The sequence below is a fragment of the Octopus bimaculoides genome, chromosome 23, assembly GCF_046866305.1.
Source record: "Octopus bimaculoides isolate indiv1 chromosome 23, ASM4686630v1, whole genome shotgun sequence".
In the NCBI taxonomy this organism is placed as follows: Eukaryota; Metazoa; Mollusca; class Cephalopoda; order Octopoda; family Octopodidae; genus Octopus; species Octopus bimaculoides.
This window is the reverse complement of record NC_142950.1, coordinates 17749872-17770695: the sequence shown is the minus strand read 5'-3', so window position 1 is coordinate 17770695 and position 20824 is coordinate 17749872. Positions and strand designations below refer to the sequence as shown.

The 20824-nt window shown below is 38.0% G+C and overlaps 1 long non-coding RNA gene across 1 annotated transcript in view; it reads left to right on the top strand.

Annotated features, from left to right (window-relative positions):
• The window catches only part of LOC149131320 (uncharacterized), a 112113-nt gene extending 91704 nt beyond the window's left edge, over positions 1-20409 (top strand). The window contains exon 4 of the long non-coding RNA XR_016238059.1: positions 18757-20409. This is a non-coding gene — a long non-coding RNA (uncharacterized LOC149131320). The remainder of the gene's footprint in view (positions 1-18756) is intronic.
• Positions 20410-20824: the final 415 nt, after the last annotated feature.

Sequence of the window (20824 nt, the reverse complement as noted above, 5' to 3'; positions counted from 1 at the left end):
CTCTTTTAAAAATTACGATTTATGCATTGTTGTCTCTCAAATATTTAAAATCTACAATTAAGAGCCCTATCTACTCGCTGGCGGTACCTACCCATTTTCCTATATTCAAAAATTCTTATCGCTCCTTAAAATTATGGCTTTTAAGTGTTGATTTCTCAGCCCAAGAATTACAGCGTGATGTGCTGCTTGACTGGTCCCCTCTCTCTCTCTCTCTTTATATATATATATATATATATATATATATATATATATATATATATATATATATATATATATATATATATATATGATGATGATCTTTTCTCCCGCCATGCCTCTGTCTACCCCTCCATCCTCTCTCTCTCTCTCTCGTAGTTTTTCCTTAAGGTCTTCAGATTCTGGCTGTATATAAATGAGAAATCCATTCTAAATTATCTCGCTGACATACTACGACGAAATCTCCAAGATGCAGATAAGATAGAGAATTTTATTTATTTACGGCCTCAAACATCTCATACCTTCGCGCTTTAGTTTGCCCTCTATTATTTATCTTGTTTCTCTCCATGAAATTCAATTGAATTCAGTTGTTGTCTTAAATTCATACTTATTCATTTTCTAAGCTTCCTAAATTCATTGCTCTTTTAAAAATTACGATTTATGCATTGTTGTCTCTCAAATATTTAAAATCTACAATTAAGAGCCCTATCTACTCGCTGGCGGTACCTACCCACCCCTACCCATTTTCCTTTATTCAAAAATTCTTATCGCTCCTTAAAATTATGGCTTTTAAGTGTTGATTTCTCAGCCCAAGAATTACAGCGTGATGTGCTGCTTGACTGGTCCCCCCCTCTCTCTCTCTTTATATATATATATATATATATATATATGATGATGGTGATGATCTTTTCTCCCGCCATGCCTCTGTCTACCCCTCCATCCTCTCTCTCTCTCTCGCTCTCTCTCGTAGTTTTTCCTTAAGGTCTTCAGGTTCTGGCTATATATAAATGAGAAATCCATTCTAAATTATCTCGCTGACATACTACGACGAAATCTCCAAGATGCAGATAAGATAGAGATTTTTATTTATTTTACGGCCTCAAACATCTCATACCTTCGCGCTTTAGTTTGCCCTCTATTATTTATCTTGTTTCTCTCCATGAAATTCAATTGAATTCAGTTGTTGTCTTAAATTCATACTTATTCATTGTCTAAGCTTCCTAAATTCATTACACTTTTAAAAATTACGATTTATGCATTGTTGTCTCTCAAATATTTAAAATCTACAATTAAGAGCCCTATCTACTCGCTGGCGGTACCTACCCATTTTCCTTTATTCAAAAATTCTTATCGCTCCTTAAAATTATGGCTTTTAAGTGTTGATTTCTCAGCCCAAGAATTACAGCGTGATGTGCTGCTTGACTGGTTCCCCCCTCTCTCTCTCTCTTTATATATATATATATATATATATATATATATATATATATATATATATATGATGATGATCTTTTATCCCGCCATGCCTCTGTCTACCCCTCCATCCTCTCTCTCTCTCTCTCTCTCTCTCTCTCTCTCTCTCGTAGTTTTTCCTTAAGGTCTTCAGGTTCTGGCTATATATAAATGAAAAATCCATTCTAAATTATCTCGCTGACATACTACGACGAAATCTCCAAGATGCAGATAAGATAGAGATTTTTATTTATTTACGGCCTCAAACATCTCATACCTTCGCGCTTTAGTTTGCCCTCTATTATTTATCTTGTTTCTCTCCATGAAATTCAATTGAATTCAGTTGTTGTCTTAAATTCATACTTATTCATTTTCTAAGCTTCCTAAATTCATTGCTCTTTTAAAAATTACGATTTATGCATTGTTGTCTCTCAAATATTTAAAATCTACAATTAAGAGCCCTATCTACTCGCTGGCGGTACCTACCCACCCCTACCCATTTTCCTTTATTCAAAAATTCTTATCGCTCCTTAAAATTATGGCTTTTAAGTGTGGATTTCTCAGCCCAAGAATTACAGCGTGATGTGCTGCTTGACTGGTCCCCCCCTCTCTCTCTCTTTATATATATATATATATATGATGATGATGATCTTTTCTCCCGCCATGCCTCTGTCTACCCCTCCATCCTCTCTCTCTCTCTCTCTCTCTCGTAGTTTTTCCTTAAGGTCTTCAGGTTCTGGCTATATATAAATGAGAAATCCATTCTAAATTATCTCGCTGACATACTACGACGAAATCTCCAAGATGCAGATAAGATAGAGATTTTTATTTATTTACGGCCTCAAACATCTCATACCTTCGCGCTTTAGTTTGCCTTCTATTATTTGTCTTGTTTCTCTCCATGAAATTCAATTGAATTCAGTTGTTGTCTTAAATTCATACTTATTCATTTTCTAAGCTTCCTAACTTCATTGCTCTTTTAAAAATTACGATTTATGCATTGTTGTCTCTCAAATATTTAAAATCTACAATTAAGAGCCCTATCTACTCGCTGGCGGTACCTACCCACCCCTACCCATTTTCCTTTATTCAAAAATTCTTATCGCTCCTTAAAATTATGGCTTTTAAGTGTTGATTTCTCAGCCCAAGAATTACAGCGTGATGTGCTGCTTGACTGGTCCCCCCTCTCTCTCTCTCTTTATATATATATATATATATATATATATATGATGATGATCTTTTCTCCCGCCATGCCTCTGTCTACCCCTCCATCCTCTCTCTCTCTCTCGTAGTTTTTCCTTAAGGTCTTCAGGTTCTGGCTATATATAAATGAGAAATCCATTCTAAATTATCTCGCTGACATACTACGACGAAATCTCCAAGATGCAGATAAGATAGAGATTTTTATTTATTTTACGGCCTCAAACATCTCATACCTTCGCGCTTTAGTTTGCCCTCTATTATTTATCTTGTTTCTCTCCATGAAATTCAATTGAATTCAGTTGTTGTCTTAAATTCATACTTATTCATTGTCTAAGCTTCCTAAATTCATTGCTCTTTTAAAAATTACGATTTATGCATTGTTGTCTCTCAAATATTTAAAATCTACAATTAAGAGCCCTATCTACTCGCTGGCGGTACCTACCCACCCCTACCCATTTTCCTTTATTCAAAAATTCTTATCACTCCTGAACATTATGGGTTTTAAGTGTTGATTTCTCAGCCCAAGAATTACAGCGTGATGTGCTGCTTGACTGGTCCCCTCTCTCTCTCTCTCTTTATATATATATATATATATATATATATATATATATATATATATATATATATATATATATATATGATGATCTTTTCTCCCGCCATGCCTCTGTCTACCCCTCCATCCTCTCTCTCTCTCTCTCTCTCTGTCTCGTAGTTTTTCCTTAAGCTCTTCAGGTTCTGGCTATATATAAATGAGAAATCCATTCTAAATTATCTCGCTGACATACTACGACGAAATCTCCAAGATGCAGATAAGATAGAGATTTTTATTTATTTATTACCTCAAACATCTCATACCTTCGCGCTTTAGTTTGCCCTCTATTATTTATCTTGTTTCTCTCCATGAAATTCAATTGAATTCAGTTGTTGTCTTAAATTCATACTTATTCATTTTCTAAGCTTCCTAAATTCATTGCTCTTTTAAAAATTACGATTTATGCATTTTTGTCTCTCAAATATTTAAAGTCTACAATTAAGAGCCCTATCTACTCGCTGGCGGTACCTACCCACCCCTACCCATTTTCCTTTATTCAAAAATTCTTATCGCTCCTTAAAATTATGGCTTTTAAGTGTTGATTTCTCAGCCCAAGAATTACAGCGTGATGTGCTGCTTGACTGGTCCCCCCCTCTCTCTCTCTTTATATATATATATATATATATATATATATATATATATATATATATATGATGATGATCTTTTCTCCCGCCATGCCTCTGTCTACCCCTCCATCCTCTCTCTCTCTCTCTCTCTCTCTCTCTCTCTCTCTCGTAGTTTTTCCTTAAGGTCTTCAGATTCTGGCTGTATATAAATGAGAAATCCATTCTAAATTATCTCGCTGACATACTACGACGAAATCTCCAAGATGCAGATAAGATAGAGAATTTTATTTATTTACGGCCTCAAACATCTCATACCTTCGCGCTTTAGTTTGCCCTCTATTATTTATCTTGTTTCTCTCCATGAAATTCAATTGAATTCAGTTGTTGTCTTAAATTCATACTTATTCATTTTCTAAGCTTCCTAAATTCATTGCTCTTTTAAAAATTACGATTTATGCATTGTTGTCTCTCAAATATTTAAAATCTACAATTAAGAGCCCTATCTACTCGCTGGCGGTACCTACCCATTTTCCTATATTCAAAAATTCTTATCGCTCCTTAAAATTATGGCTTTTAAGTGTTGATTTCTCAGCCCAAGAATTACAGCGTGATGTGCTGCTTGACTGGTCCCCTCTCTCTCTCTCTCTTTATATATATATATATATATATATATATATATATATATATATATATATATATATATATATATATATATATATATATATATGATGATGATCTTTTCTCCCGCCATGCCTCTGTCTACCCCTCCATCCTCTCTCTCTCTCTCTCTCTCTCTCTCTCTCTCTCGTAGTTTTTCCTTAAGGTCTTCAGATTCTGGCTGTATATAAATGAGAAATCCATTCTAAATTATCTCGCTGACATACTACGACGAAATCTCCAAGATGCAGATAAGATAGAGAATTTTATTTATTTACGGCCTCAAACATCTCATACCTTCGCGCTTTAGTTTGCCCTCTATTATTTATCTTGTTTCTCTCCATGAAATTCAATTGAATTCAGTTGTTGTCTTAAATTCATACTTATTCATTTTCTAAGCTTCCTAAATTCATTGCTCTTTTAAAAATTACGATTTATGCATTGTTGTCTCTCAAATATTTAAAATCTACAATTAAGAGCCCTATCTACTCGCTGGCGGTACCTACCCACCCCTACCCATTTTCCTTTATTCAAAAATTCTTATCGCTCCTTAAAATTATGGCTTTTAAGTGTTGATTTCTCAGCCCAAGAATTACAGCGTGATGTGCTGCTTGACTGGTCCCCCCCTCTCTCTCTCTTTATATATATATATATATATATATATATGATGATGGTGATGATCTTTTCTCCCGCCATGCCTCTGTCTACCCCTCCATCCTCTCTCTCTCTCTCGCTCTCTCTCGTAGTTTTTCCTTAAGGTCTTCAGGTTCTGGCTATATATAAATGAGAAATCCATTCTAAATTATCTCGCTGACATACTACGACGAAATCTCCAAGATGCAGATAAGATAGAGATTTTTATTTATTTTACGGCCTCAAACATCTCATACCTTCGCGCTTTAGTTTGCCCTCTATTATTTATCTTGTTTCTCTCCATGAAATTCAATTGAATTCAGTTGTTGTCTTAAATTCATACTTATTCATTGTCTAAGCTTCCTAAATTCATTACACTTTTAAAAATTACGATTTATGCATTGTTGTCTCTCAAATATTTAAAATCTACAATTAAGAGCCCTATCTACTCGCTGGCGGTACCTACCCATTTTCCTTTATTCAAAAATTCTTATCGCTCCTTAAAATTATGGCTTTTAAGTGTTGATTTCTCAGCCCAAGAATTACAGCGTGATGTGCTGCTTGACTGGTTCCCCCCTCTCTCTCTCTCTTTATATATATATATATATATATATATATATATATATATATATATATATATATATGATGATGATCTTTTCTCCCGCCATGCCTCTGTCTACCCCTCCATCCTCTCTCTCTCTCTCTCTCTCTCTCTCTCTCTCTCTCGTAGTTTTTCCTTAAGGTCTTCAGGTTCTGGCTATATATAAATGAAAAATCCATTCTAAATTATCTCGCTGACATACTACGACGAAATCTCCAAGATGCAGATAAGATAGAGATTTTTATTTATTTACGGCCTCAAACATCTCATACCTTCGCGCTTTAGTTTGCCCTCTATTATTTATCTTGTTTCTCTCCATGAAATTCAATTGAATTCAGTTGTTGTCTTAAATTCATACTTATTCATTTTCTAAGCTTCCTAAATTCATTGCTCTTTTAAAAATTACGATTTATGCATTGTTGTCTCTCAAATATTTAAAATCTACAATTAAGAGCCCTATCTACTCGCTGGCGGTACCTACCCACCCCTACCCATTTTCCTTTATTCAAAAATTCTTATCGCTCCTTAAAATTATGGCTTTTAAGTGTGGATTTCTCAGCCCAAGAATTACAGCGTGATGTGCTGCTTGACTGGTCCCCCCCTCTCTCTCTCTTTATATATATATATATATATGATGATGATGATCTTTTCTCCCGCCATGCCTCTGTCTACCCCTCCATCCTCTCTCTCTCTCTCTCTCTCTCGTAGTTTTTCCTTAAGGTCTTCAGGTTCTGGCTATATATAAATGAGAAATCCATTCTAAACTATCTCGCTGACATACTACGACGAAATCTCCAAGATGCAGATAAGATAGAGATTTTTATTTATTTACGGCCTCAAACATCTCATACCTTCGCGCTTTAGTTTGCCTTCTATTATTTGTCTTGTTTCTCTCCATGAAATTCAATTGAATTCAGTTGTTGTCTTAAATTCATACTTATTCATTTTCTAAGCTTCCTAACTTCATTGCTCTTTTAAAAATTACGATTTATGCATTGTTGTCTCTCAAATATTTAAAATCTACAATTAAGAGCCCTATCTACTCGCTGGCGGTACCTACCCACCCCTACCCATTTTCCTTTATTCAAAAATTCTTATCGCTCCTTAAAATTATGGCTTTTAAGTGTTGATTTCTCAGCCCAAGAATTACAGCGTGATGTGCTGCTTGACTGGTCCCCCCTCTCTCTCTCTCTTTATATATATATATATATATATATATATATGATGATGATCTTTTCTCCCGCCATGCCTCTGTCTACCCCTCCATCCTCTCTCTCTCTCTCGTAGTTTTTCCTTAAGGTCTTCAGGTTCTGGCTATATATAAATGAGAAATCCATTCTAAATTATCTCGCTGACATACTACGACGAAATCTCCAAGATGCAGATAAGATAGAGATTTTTATTTATTTTACGGCCTCAAACATCTCATACCTTCGCGCTTTAGTTTGCCCTCTATTATTTATCTTGTTTCTCTCCATGAAATTCAATTGAATTCAGTTGTTGTCTTAAATTCATACTTATTCATTGTCTAAGCTTCCTAAATTCATTGCTCTTTTAAAAATTACGATTTATGCATTGTTGTCTCTCAAATATTTAAAATCTACAATTAAGAGCCCTATCTACTCGCTGGCGGTACCTACCCACCCCTACCCATTTTCCTTTATTCAAAAATTCTTATCACTCCTTAACATTATGGGTTTTAAGTGTTGATTTCTCAGCCCAAGAATTACAGCGTGATGTGCTGCTTGACTGGTCCCCTCTCTCTCTCTCTCTTTATATATATATATATATATATATATATATATATATATATATATATATATATATATATATGATGATCTTTTCTCCCGCCATGCCTCTGTCTACCCCTCCATCCTCTCTCTCTCTCTCTCTCTCTGTCTCGTAGTTTTTCCTTAAGCTCTTCAGGTTCTGGCTATATATAAATGAGAAATCCATTCTAAATTATCTCGCTGACATACTACGACGAAATCTCCAAGATGCAGATAAGATAGAGATTTTTATTTATTTATTACCTCAAACATCTCATACCTTCGCGCTTTAGTTTGCCCTCTATTATTTATCTTGTTTCTCTCCATGAAATTCAATTGAATTCAGTTGTTGTCTTAAATTCATACTTATTCATTTTCTAAGCTTCCTAAATTCATTGCTCTTTTAAAAATTACGATTTATGCATTTTTGTCTCTCAAATATTTAAAGTCTACAATTAAGAGCCCTATCTACTCGCTGGCGGTACCTACCCACCCCTACCCATTTTCCTTTATTCAAAAATTCTTATCGCTCCTTAAAATTATGGCTTTTAAGTGTTGATTTCTCAGCCCAAGAATTACAGCGTGATGTGCTGCTTGACTGGTCCCCCCTCTCTCTCTCTTTATATATATATATATATATATATATATATATGATGATGATGATCTTTTCTCCCGCCATGCCTCTGTCTACCCCTCCATCCTCTCTCTCTCTCTCGTAGTTTTTCCTTAAGGTCTTCAGGTTCTGGCTATATATAAATGAGAAATCCATTCTAAATTATCTCGCTGACATACTACGACGAAATCTCCAAGATGCAGATAAGATAGAGATTTTTATTTATTTACGGCCTCAAACATCTCATACCTTCGCGCTTTAGTTTGCCCTCTATTATTTATCTTGTTTCTCTCCATGAAATTCAATTGAATTCAGTTGTTGTCTTAAATTCATACTTATTCATTTTCTAAGCTTCCTAAATTCATTGCTCTTTTAAAAATTACGATTTATGCATTGTTGTCTCTCAAATATTTAAAATCTACAATTAAGAGCCCTATCTACTCGCTGGCGGTACCTACCCATTTTCCTTTATTCAAAAATTCTTATCGCTCCTTAAAATTATGGCTTTTAAGTGTTGATTTCTCAGCCCAAGAATTACAGCGTGATGTGCTGCTTGACTGGTCCCCCCCTCTCTCTCTCTTTATATATATATATATATATATATATATATATATATATATATATGATGATGATCTTTTCTCCCGCCATGCCTCTGTCTACCCCTCCATCCTCTCTCTCTCTCTCTCTCGTAGTTTTTCCTTAAGGTCTTCAGATTCTGGCTGTATATAAATGAGAAATCCATTCTAAATTATCTCGCTGACATACTACGACGAAATCTCCAAGATGCAGATAAGATAGAGATTTTTATTTATTTACGGCCTCAAACATCTCATACCTTCGCGCTTTAGTTTGCCCTCTATTATTTATCTTGTTTCTCTCCATGAAATTCAATTGAATTCAGTTGTTGTCTTAAATTCATACTTATTCATTTTCTAAGCTTCCTAAATTCATTGCTCTTTTAAAAATTACGATTTATGCATCGTTGTCTCTCAAATATTTAAAATCTACAATTAAGAGCCCTATCTACTCGCTGGCGGTACCTACCCACCCCTACCCATTTTCCTTTATTCAAAAATTCTTATCGCTCCTTAAAATTATGGCTTTTAAGTGTTGATTTCTCAGCCCAAGAATTACAGCGTGATGTGCTGCTTGACTGGTCCCCCCCTCTCTCTCTCTTTATATATATATATATATATATATATATATATATATATATATATGATGATGATGATCTTTTCTCCCGCCATGCCTCTGTCTACCCCTCCATCCTCTCTCTCTCTCTCGTAGTTTTTCCTTAAGGTCTTCAGGTTCTGGCTATATATAAATGAGAAATCCATTCTAAATTATCTCGCTGACATACTACGACGAAATCTCCAAGATGCAGATAAGATAGAGATTTTTATTTATTTACGGCCTCAAACATCTCATACCTTCGCGCTTTAGTTTGCCCTCTATTATTTATCTTGTTTCTCTCCATGAAATTCAATTGAATTCAGTTGTCTTAAATTCATACTTATTCATTTTCTAAGCTTCCTAAATTCATTGCTCTTTTAAAAATTACGATTTATGCATTGTTGTCTCTCAAATATTTAAAATCTACAATTAAGAGCCCTATCTACTCGCTGGCGGTACCTACCCACCCCTACCCATTTTCCTTTATTAAAAAATTCTTATCGCTCCTTAAAATTATGGCTTTTAAGTGTTGATTTCTCAGCCCAAGAATTACAGCGTGATGTGCTGCTTGACTGGTCCCCCCTCTCTCTCTCTCTTTATATATATATATATATATATATATATATATATATATATAGATGATGATGATCTTTTCTCCCGCCATGCCTCTGTCTACCCCTCCATCCACTCTCTCTCTCTCTCTCTCTCGTAGTTTTTCCTTAAGGTCTTCAGGTTCTGGCTGTATATAAATGAGAAATCCATTCTAAATTATCTCGCTGACATACTACGACGAAATCTCCAAGATGCAGATAAGATAGAGATTTTTATTTATTTACGGCCTCAAACATCTCATACCTTCGCGCTTTAGTTTGCCCTCTATTATTTATCTTGTTTCTCTCCATGAAATTCAATTGAATTCAGTTGTTGTCTTAAATTCATACTTATTCATTTTCTAAGCTTCCTAAATTCATTGCTCTTTTAAAAATTACGATTTATGCATTGTTGTCTCTCAAATATTTAAAATCTACAATTAAGAGCCCTATCTACTCGCTGGCGGTACCTACCCATTTTCCTTTATTCAAAAATTCTTATCGCTCCTTACAATTATGGCTTTTAAGTGTTGATTTCTCAGCCCAAGAATTACAGCGTGATGTGCTGCTTGACTGGTCCCCCCTCTCTCTCTCTCTTTATATATATATATATATATATATATGATGATGATGATCTTTTCTCCCGCCATGCCTCTGTCTACCCCTCCATCCTCTCTCTCTCTCTCTCGTAGTTTTTCCTTAAGGTCTTCAGGTTCTGGCTATATATAAATGATAAATCCATTCTAAATTATCTCGCTGACATACTACGACGAAATCTCCAAGATGCAGATAAGATAGAGATTTTTATTTATTTACGGCCTCAAACATCTCATACCTTCGCGCTTTAGTTTGCCCTCTATTATTTATCTTGTTTCTCTCCATGAAATTCAATTGAATTCAGTTGTTGTCTTAAATTCATACTTATTCATTTTCTAAGCTTCCTAAATTCATTGCTCTTTTAAAAATTACGATTTATGCATTGTTGTCTCTCAAATATTTAAAATCTACAATTAAGAGCCCTATCTACTCGCTGGCGGTACCTACCCATTTTCCTTTATTCAAAAATTCTTATCGCTCTTTAAAATTATGGCTTTTAAGTGTTGATTTCTCAGCCCAAGAATTACAGCGTGATGTGCTGCTTGACTGGTCCCCCCCTCTCTCTCTCTCTTTATATATATATATATATATATATATATATATATATATATATATATATATGATGATGATCTTTTCTCCAGCCATGCCTCTGTCTACCCCTCCATCCCCTCTCTCTCTCTCTCTCTCTCTGTCGTAGTTTTTCCTTAAGGTCTTCAGGTTCTGGCTATATATAAATGAGAAATCCATTCTAAATTATCTCGCTGACATACTACGACGAAATCTCCAAGATGCAGATAAGATAGAGATTTTTATTTATTTACGGCCTCAAACATCTCATACCTTCGCGCTTTAGTTTGCCCTCTATTATTTATCTTGTTTCTCTCCATGAAATTCAATTGAATTCAGTTGTCTTAAATTCATACTTATTCATTTTCTAAGCTTCCTAAATTCATTGCTCTTTTAAAAATTACGATTTATGCATTGTTGCCTCTCAAATATTTAAAATCTACAATTAAGAGCCCTATCTACTCGCTGGCGGTACCTACCCACCCCTACCCATTTTCCTTTATTCAAAAATTCTTATCGCTCCTTAAAATTATGGCTTTTAAGTGTTGATTTCTCAGCCCAAGAATTACAGCGTGATGTGCTGCTTGACTGGTCCCCCCTCTCTCTCTCTCTTTATATATATATATATATATATATATATATATATATATATATATATATATATGATGATGATGATTTTTTCTCCCGCCATGCCTCTGTCTACCCCTCCATCCTCTCTCTCTCTCTCTCTCTCTCTCTCTCTCTCTCTCTCGTAGTTTTTCCTTAAGGTCTTCAGGTTCTAGCTATATATAAATGAGAAATCCATTCTAAATTATCACGCTGACATACTACGACGAAATCTCCAAGATGCAGATAAGATAGAGATTTTTATTTATTTACGGCCTCAAACATCTCATACCTTCGCGCTTTAGTTTGCACTCTATTATTTTTCTTGTTTCTCTCCATGAAATTCAATTGAATTCAGTTGTTGTCTTAAATTCATACTTATTCATTTTCTAAGCTTCCTAAATTCATTGCTCTTTTAAAAATTACGATTTATGCATTGTTGTCTCTCAAATATTTAAAATCTACAATTAAGAGCCCTATCTACTCGCTGACGGTAACCCGCCCTCCCACCCCCTCCACCGGAAGTTCATTCCTCTGTCATCCTGTCAACCTCGGCTGTCTCCCGGAACCCATCTAGTGGCCTTGGCCATCCTCTCCCCTACCTTTGGGTAGCGCATTAAAGTTGAGAAATGTTTGCAGGTTGTAGGTACTGTTTTGCTTATGAATTCTTCCAATTGCAAGTTTTCTTTTCAGGTACACGACACTGCTTTTCCCCTTCCCAGGCTACAGGCCCACACCCCCAACACCCATACCGTTAGGATTGGCACTCTCAACGTCGGCATGCTGAAAGGTAGATCTGGTGAAATTGTTGAGATGCTTGAACGGAGACGCGTAGATATGTGCTGCATCCAGGAAGTAAGATGGAGAGGAGGTTCTGCGAGCTTCCTCACAGGCAAAGAACACAGGTACAAGATTTTCTGGGCAGGGAACACTGACGGGGTCGGGGGCGTAGGAATACTTCTAGCGGAGAAATGGGTGGATAAGGTAATCGAGGTCGTTAGAGTAAGTGACAGAGTATTTAAGATCAGACCAGTGCTTCATCATAGATTAGCTACTGTCATCTCAGCCTATGCACCTCAACCGGGGCTACCAGATGGTCTGAAAGACCAATTCTATGACACCCTCTTGCAAACTACCTCGTCGACGAGTGACAGGGACCTTCTCTTTGTGGCTGGAGACTTCAATGGTCATGTCGGACGTCGTGCTGGAGGCTTCCATGGCATACATGGAGGCTATGGCTTCGGTTCCCGGAACGAGGAGGGAATCAGACTGCTGGAGTTCTGTGATGCAACCGATCTTATGGTCTGCAATACCAACTTCAGGAAACCTGCCAGTCACCTAGTCACCTACTGCTCCGGCAGACACTCTAGCCAAATCGACTACATCCTCGCCAGAAATAGGGAAAGAGGGCGGCTTATAAATGCCAAAACCTACCCTGGCGAAGAATGTACCCCACAACATAGATTAGTAGTTAGCGACTTTGGCATCAAGGCAAAATGGGTGCCCAGAATTAGACAGGCTTGGAGGAGAAGGGTGTGGAAGCTTAAAGACCCTGCAAACGGACAGAGACTTAGAGACAAGTTACTTGAAGCATTTAACGAAATAGAAGGGGATATAGCATCATACAACGTGGAAGACAATTGGAGATTTCTGCGGGACAACCTGTTGAAAGCCACCGACCAGATTGTGGGTGGTGTAAGGTCCCCTCCCGACCCAGAGTAACGTGGTAGTGGAACAAGGAGGTAGACAGGGCTATTAGACAAAAGAAACAGGCTTGGAAGTACTGGAAGAACGGTGGTAGCAGGGAATTGTACCAATGTGCCAGAAGGGAGGCTAGGCGACAGGTTTATTTAGCCAGAGGGGAAGCAGATAAGGAAAGATTTGCCAATGTTCTGCGCCGTGAGGACCAAAGACTCGAGGTATTTCGTGTTGCAAGACAGTGTAGGAGAGAGAATAGTGATGTTGTAGGAGAGAAATGTGTTCGCATGGATGATGGTACGCTTGCATTAAATGAGGATGCAAAGAAAGAGGTCTGGAGATGCCACTACGATAGATTGCTTAATAAAGAGAATGAATGGGAGAAAGAGAGCCTGCCGTATGTCGACCCAATAGAGGGACCAGCTATCCGAGTTGATAGTACCAGGGTAGATAAAGCAATTAAGAGTATGAAGACCGGGAAAGCCCCCGGCCCATCAGGAATCACTGCAGAGATGCTCAAAATATCTGGCAGTGTTGGCTATAGCCTAGTCACCCGTATTACGAACCAGGTGATACACGAAGGAGTCATACCCAATGACTAGTGTAGCAGCATCATAGTCAACTGCTACAAAGGTAAAGGTGACGCTTTAGATACAAATAATTACAGAGGCATCAAGTTGTTAGATCAGGTTATGAAAGTTACAGAGAGGGTCATAGCCCAACTAATTAGGGAGCGAATCAATTTAGATGAGATGCAGTTTGGGTTCGTGCCAGGTAAAAGCACTACTGATGCCTTATTTCTAGTGAGACAGTTGCAGGAGAAATACCTAGCTAAGGATAAACCTCTGTACCTGGCTTTCGTTGACATGGAGAAAGCCTTTGACAGGGTTCCTCGATCCCTTATCTGGTGATCAATGAGGAAACTTGGGATAGAAGAATGGTTAATGAGAGCTGTGCGAGCCATGTACAGAGATGCTGCCAGTAAGGTGAGGGTTGGAAATGAGTACAGCAATGAATTCCGGGTAGAGGTAGGGGTCCACCAAGGTTCCGTCCTGAGCCCCCTCTTATTTACCATAGTCCTCCAGGCAATCACAGAGGAGTTCAAGACAGGTTGCCTCTGGGAGCTCCTCTATGCTGATGACCTTGCCCTAATTGCGGAGTCACTATCAGAACTAGATGAGAAGTTTCAGGTGTGGAAGCAAGGTCTAGAATTGAAGGGCCTTAGAGTCAACCTAGCTAAAACCAAAATCCTAATAAGTAGGAAGGTGGATAAAACACAAACCCCTTCAGGTAGATGGCCCTGCTCAGTATGTAGAAAAGGAGTAGGTAGTAACTCTATAAGATGTACCCGGTGCAAGCTATGGACACATAAGAGGTGCAGCAACATCAAAGGCAGGTTAACTAGCAAGTTAGTTTTTGTTTGTGGCAGATGTTCAGGTGCAATAAAGACTGCAAACAAACAGGAAACAACTTCTATCTCATTCCAGGGAGAAAAACTAGAGGTAGTCGATAGCTTCCGCTATCTGGGCGACCAAGTTAGTAGTGGGGGTGGGTGCGCTGAAAGTGTAGCTGCTAGAATAAGAATAGCCTGGGCAAAGTTTAGAGAGCTCTTACCCCTGCTGGCGACAAAGGGACTCTCACTCAGAGTAAAAGGCAGACTGTATGACGCATGCGTACGAACAACCATGCTACATGGCAGTGAAACATGGGCTGTAACTGCTGAGGACATACGTAAGCTCGCAAGGAATGAAGCCAGTATTCTCCGTTGGATGTGTAATGTCAATGTGAATACCCGTCAGAGTGTAAGTATCTTGAGAGAAAAGCTGAACATTAGAAGCATCAGTTGTGGCGTGCAAGAGAGACGATTGCGCTGGTATGGACATGTGGTGAGAATGGAGGAGGATAGCTGCGTGAAAAAGTGCCACACCCTAACAGTTGAGGGAACCCGTGGAAGAGGTAGGCCCAGGAAGACCTGGGCTGAGGTGGTGAGGCAAGACCTTCGTACATTGGGCCTCACCGAGGCGATGACTACTGACCGAGACCTTTGGAAATGTGCTGTGCGTGAGAAGACCCGGCAAGCCAAGTTAGATCGTTGCCAGTGCCCCTGGACTGGTCCTTGTGCGGGTGGCACATGAGATGCACCATTTTGAGCGTGGCCGTTGCCAGTACCGCCTGACTGGCTCCTGTAGGATTTTCGAGCGAGATCGTTGCCAGTGCCCCTGGACTGGCTTGTGCGGGTGGCACATAAAAGACACCATTTCGAGCGTGGCCGTTTTCGTGCGGGTGACACGTAAAAGCACCCACTACACTCTCTGAGTGGTTGGCGTTAGGAAGGGCATCCAGCTGTAGAAACTCTGCCAAATCAGACTGGAGCCTGGTGTTGCCATCCGGTTTCACCAGTCCTCAGTCAAATCGTCCAACCCATGCTAGCATGGAAAGCGGACGTTAAACGATGATGATGATGATGATATTAATTACTAAGGCACATGGTCAGTGATTAGGATGTTGCACTCATGGTCAAGAGGTTGTGATCTTTCAATTCGTTGACCAGTTGGGTGCATTGTGTTCTTAAGCAAAACATTTCATCTCACATTGCTCTGTGACCTCTACTACAGGTGCCTCGCACACCTGTTCAGGCAAGGTGGATTTGATGGAGGGAATGAAATAATGTACAGCACATACATTTGATTCCTATAAACAAATCATTTGTGCAGATCATTCAGCAACGACTGAATACTCATATGTCATCTTCTATCTGAGATTTCATCACATTATGCACGCATGTGTATGTGTTTATATGTGTGAATTCGTTAATTTCCTTGTATTTGATATTTTGTAATCAATGGGGAAGTGCCACCCTCTCTATTGAAATTCCAAACATGAAGAGACTGGTTGTGTGGGAGTGTGGGACTAAGAAATACGAGTGTGATAAAACATGCACTAATGGTACTCAATTTCAAGTGAGGCAGAGTGGCAACACGTCTTCTCTTACGATCACAAGAGTAACAAATGTTTGACTTGGAAATATGAAGACTACAACATTAATGGAGGGATCATTCATTTGAAAATAAACAACAAGGAAATTACTTATTATAATCCTTTCTACTATAGGCACAAGGTATGAAATTTGTGGGGAAGGGTAAGTCGATTACATCGACCCCAGTACATGACTGGTACATAATTCATCATGGACGGATAGGTGTCCTCATCTTGTTTGTTGTCATCAGGTGTTCTGGTGGAATTTCGAACCCAACCCTTTATTTGACTAATGGGGTACACTGTTCTCATTCCAAAGGTATGTTGCTGATGCTATTTTCCTGTAGATATTTTTTTTCAAGTCCCATCCTGGAACTTAGAATCCAAGGGTTAGTAGCCCATGCTCTTATCCACTATGCTATATGCCTGTGGGCAATTATAAAGTGAATTTTAGGGCTTATAAATCTGGTATTTTATCTTTTCTTAATACTGGTTCCCATATGACATTCATATCTGCATTTGGTCTGCATATGTGCAGCTTCTTTTAATTTTCATATTTTTCAGTGGTGTTCTCTGTTGATTATTCCAACTTCATCCCACAGCAGGAGGTAGTCTCCGTTTTTCCATATATGATCGTCTATACCTGATTTTTCAACATCCCCTCCTGTCACGGCTTAACGATGTTCCTCTACCCTTACTTTAAGGGGGAGACATGTTTTGCCTTTGTATAACCTTCCACAACTGCATGGGATAGAGTACATGCAGTTTTTGGTCATATTATCTTCTATGGTTGGTTTTACTCGGAGAAGATATTTGCAAAGTGTTGTATTACTTCTGAATACAGTCCTGATGTCATATGGACCGAATATCTTTTGATTATTTTCCAAGAGGCCTTTGTAATAACAACAAACAGGATGAGGATACCTATCCATCCATTATAGATAAGGTACATAAGCCTGCATCTCAAAAATATAGTATAGTAATACATAATTTATCGAACCTGAAAGTAAGAAAGGCAAAGTCAACCTTGGCAGAATTTGAACTCAGAACTGATGAAACACCACTAAGCATTTTGCCTGGTGTGCTAATGATTCTGCCAGTTTGCTGCCTTAACATGACTTATAATACTAGTGCAAAAAATCGTGCTAACTGGAACGACTCATGTACTGAGAAGAGCATTATCACTGTGAAAACAACATCCATTCATGAATTTTTTTTTTTTCTTAAATACATGTTTTACCTGTGAATTTGCGTGTGTAAACTGGGAATGCATACAACGAGTTTCTCTGCCCTAGGTGTACGGAAAACACTCGGCAAGAAATGGAAGAAAATTTGAAGAAAGAAGAAAAAACAACAACATAATAATAACAGTTTCACGTTTTGAGACAACACCAGTAATTTCAGGAGAGAGGGCTAGTCGATTACATCGATCCCAGAGTTCAATGAGTACTTATTTAACTGTTCCCAAAAGGATGAAAGGGAAAGTTGACCTCAGCAGAATTTGATCCCAGAACGTAAACGTGGATGAAGTGCCACTAAGCATCTTAACCGGCATGCCAATGGTTCTGCCATCTTGCTGCCATAATAATAATAATAATAATAATGGTTTCACACTTTCATTATGGGCTTCTTTCAGTCTCTGTCTACCAAATCCAGTCGTAAGGCTTTGGCTGGCTTGGGTCAAGTCCTCAAAGTACCGTCCAGTGGGACTGAACCTGAAACTCTGCAGTTAGCAAAGAAATGTCGTAACCACACAGCCATGCCTGTGTCATTAATTGAAACACAAAAGAAAATAATTAATCATGGATAGTTTTCAATGTGGTGCCCCATTATGGCCACAGTCTAACGTCAGAAACAAGTAAATAGAGAAGATATCCATCTTTTCCAAGCACGAACTAATGAAAGGAGCCCAGCGTGTATGGATGAATATGTGTGGGTGTGTGTGGTGGGTGGTGCATCCTTGTTTTGACATCACCATAGTTGCAAGTAGGACTCGAAACCGGTTTTATATTATGATCAGTAAAACCGAAACGGATTTGCCAAAACCGATTTTAATGCTTGTTGTTTCTATTTTTTTTTTTTCGCAAAACATTTTTTCATTTTTTTCTTTTGAAGAAATATCGTTGAAACTGAACTAACTGTACTGTGGTCGGTTGCCTTTAGTTGTGAGTGCTGTCTGTTTCATTGAAACATATCGTCGCAACATATCAATCCTCACCTTCTCTCCCCTTGAACCTTAGATCAGCACCTTGTCATTTCCTTCGCTAACCCCTGGCTGACTCTTTGAATTTGGAGGTAACCAAGTTTATTCATAGCAAGTCAAGGGGATGCTGTTAGTCTTCAGTCAGGTGATCTTTCTCGTTGAGCGTATGTAATAACCAGTTCCAGATTCATTTCAAGGAAGCAACACTAACTAAATTTTTTCTTAATTATTTTCATTAGCCCTAGCATGATAAAAATAAGATCAACTGTTTGGAATTTTTTCAATAGGAAAAACAAAGATGAAGCTCAATGCAACAAGTGTGATAAGATCATGAAGTCTTCTGGAGGATCTACTACGTCTTTGATTTTGCACTTGAAGAAAATTCATCAAATCGACATAAATCAAGATGAAAACCAGCCTCCTGTGAAGATGACAAGAACAATGGAACACTTTTTAAAAAAGAAATCAATGGAAGAAGAAGTTTCAAAGTTAGCTGCTTTGGATGGATTCTTTCAATTCAGTCGCCAAAAGTGATTTTATACAGAGAAATCTTCATAGTCAGAAAGGCAAATATGATAAATTACAACCAGCATCTGCAAACGGAGTCAGGAATATGGTAATGAATTATTACATAACCAAGAAAGAAGAACTTATTCATTATTTCGAAAAAGAAGTAGCGCTGGGGATTCGCTACTTATTGACATTGGATGAATACACATCAATTCAAAATAAACGATATATGAACATAAATGTTCATGGGAAAGACAATCATTGGTCGTTGGGTCTTATTCAGATCCACGACTCCCTTAATAGCAGGAGAACAGAGCAATTTGTGAGAGGACGTCTTAGTGAATTTGGATTGGATTTGGATATACACATTGTTGGCTGTACGACGGATGGTGCTTCTATGATGGTGAAATTCGGAAAAGAAATAAGACCTGATCACCAGCAATGTCTCACACATTGCATACATCTGTCTGTGATCGACATTCTCTATCAAAAGAATATTGAAAATATTGCCTCAACCGATGAGACTGATAAAAAAAAAGGGAAGAGATCACTATAACAGACGATAGTGATGATGAAGCTGACATAAGCCAACAGGACATACTTTTTCAAACAGATTTGGCTCACGAAAATGCTTGTTTTCCCCAGCTAAAACTTGAATTTAACAAAGTTTTAAATAAGGTAAGAAAAATTTCAAAACTTTTCCGTAAATCTCCTACAAAAAATGAAATTTTGCAAGATTTTGTACGAGCGAACTTTGATAACAGAGAATATAAACTTATACTGGATTGCAGAACTAGGTGGAATAGCACATTCCATATGATTGAGAGATTTTTTAAATTGAAAAGCTGTATTCCTAATGCTCTACGAGTAGTACTTTCCACAGATGCCGTAGCTGACGAAGAATGGAAATCTCTCGATTTACTATATGAAATTCTGCATCCAGTAGAAATTATTTTGAAGGCTATTTGCGCTGATAATATGGATTTACTGAAAGCGGAATATTCTATAGAATTTTTATTGAATAAACTTAATATCATCGGCAACCCTTTGGCTCTAAATCTTCGTGAAAAACTTATGCATAGGGACGACCGTGCGAACTCAAAAAGGAGAAATGGTGACGAATGGAAGAAACAGAGGACTCCTTTTATTTAAACGCGTCACACGGTCGAACACACAATAATATATCGAAGATGATATACATGATATGTTATACGACGATAACATAGATGACCAGTAATGAAAGACCACAACCGTATAAGATGAATAACAGAGATATTTATTGTGGCGTTAAAGATGTATGTCTGTGTGAGAGTGTGAATGCGACATATAAGAACATAATCAAAGACAGGCCGTCGTACAAAGAAAAGTGTGTATGTGAGTGATACATGTGTGAGTTATTACAGCAGATAGAAAGAGTCAGTAAATGACACGTGAGCAATTATACCAGTTCGTTAGTACACTATAGGAAAAGTTCTGTATGTGAAAGTGAGGAGAGGCTGAGTGTGGCAGTGCTGATCACTAGTTGTGATGTCGTGGCATCGATGCCGGGCCGTGATTCTTGTTATACAGATGTTCGTCGCTGGCTGAGAATTTCTTGTCTGTTTAAGAACTCTTGTCTGTTTATTTACCGTGGTGAAGCTGAGTCACCTAACAGAATCGAAGAGAGAGATGTGCCGCGGAGGTTTGGTTTGGTGTACATAGTAAGTCGTGTTGACGCTGGTGGCGTAGAGACTGCTTGGTAGGTGCTGGTTAGTAGTCGTAGACTCGTATTGCTGATGTGGCGACGGCGGTGGTCATCGTTGGCTGGACGAAGCTGTTGAAGTGGTCGCTGGAACTGCTGCTGCT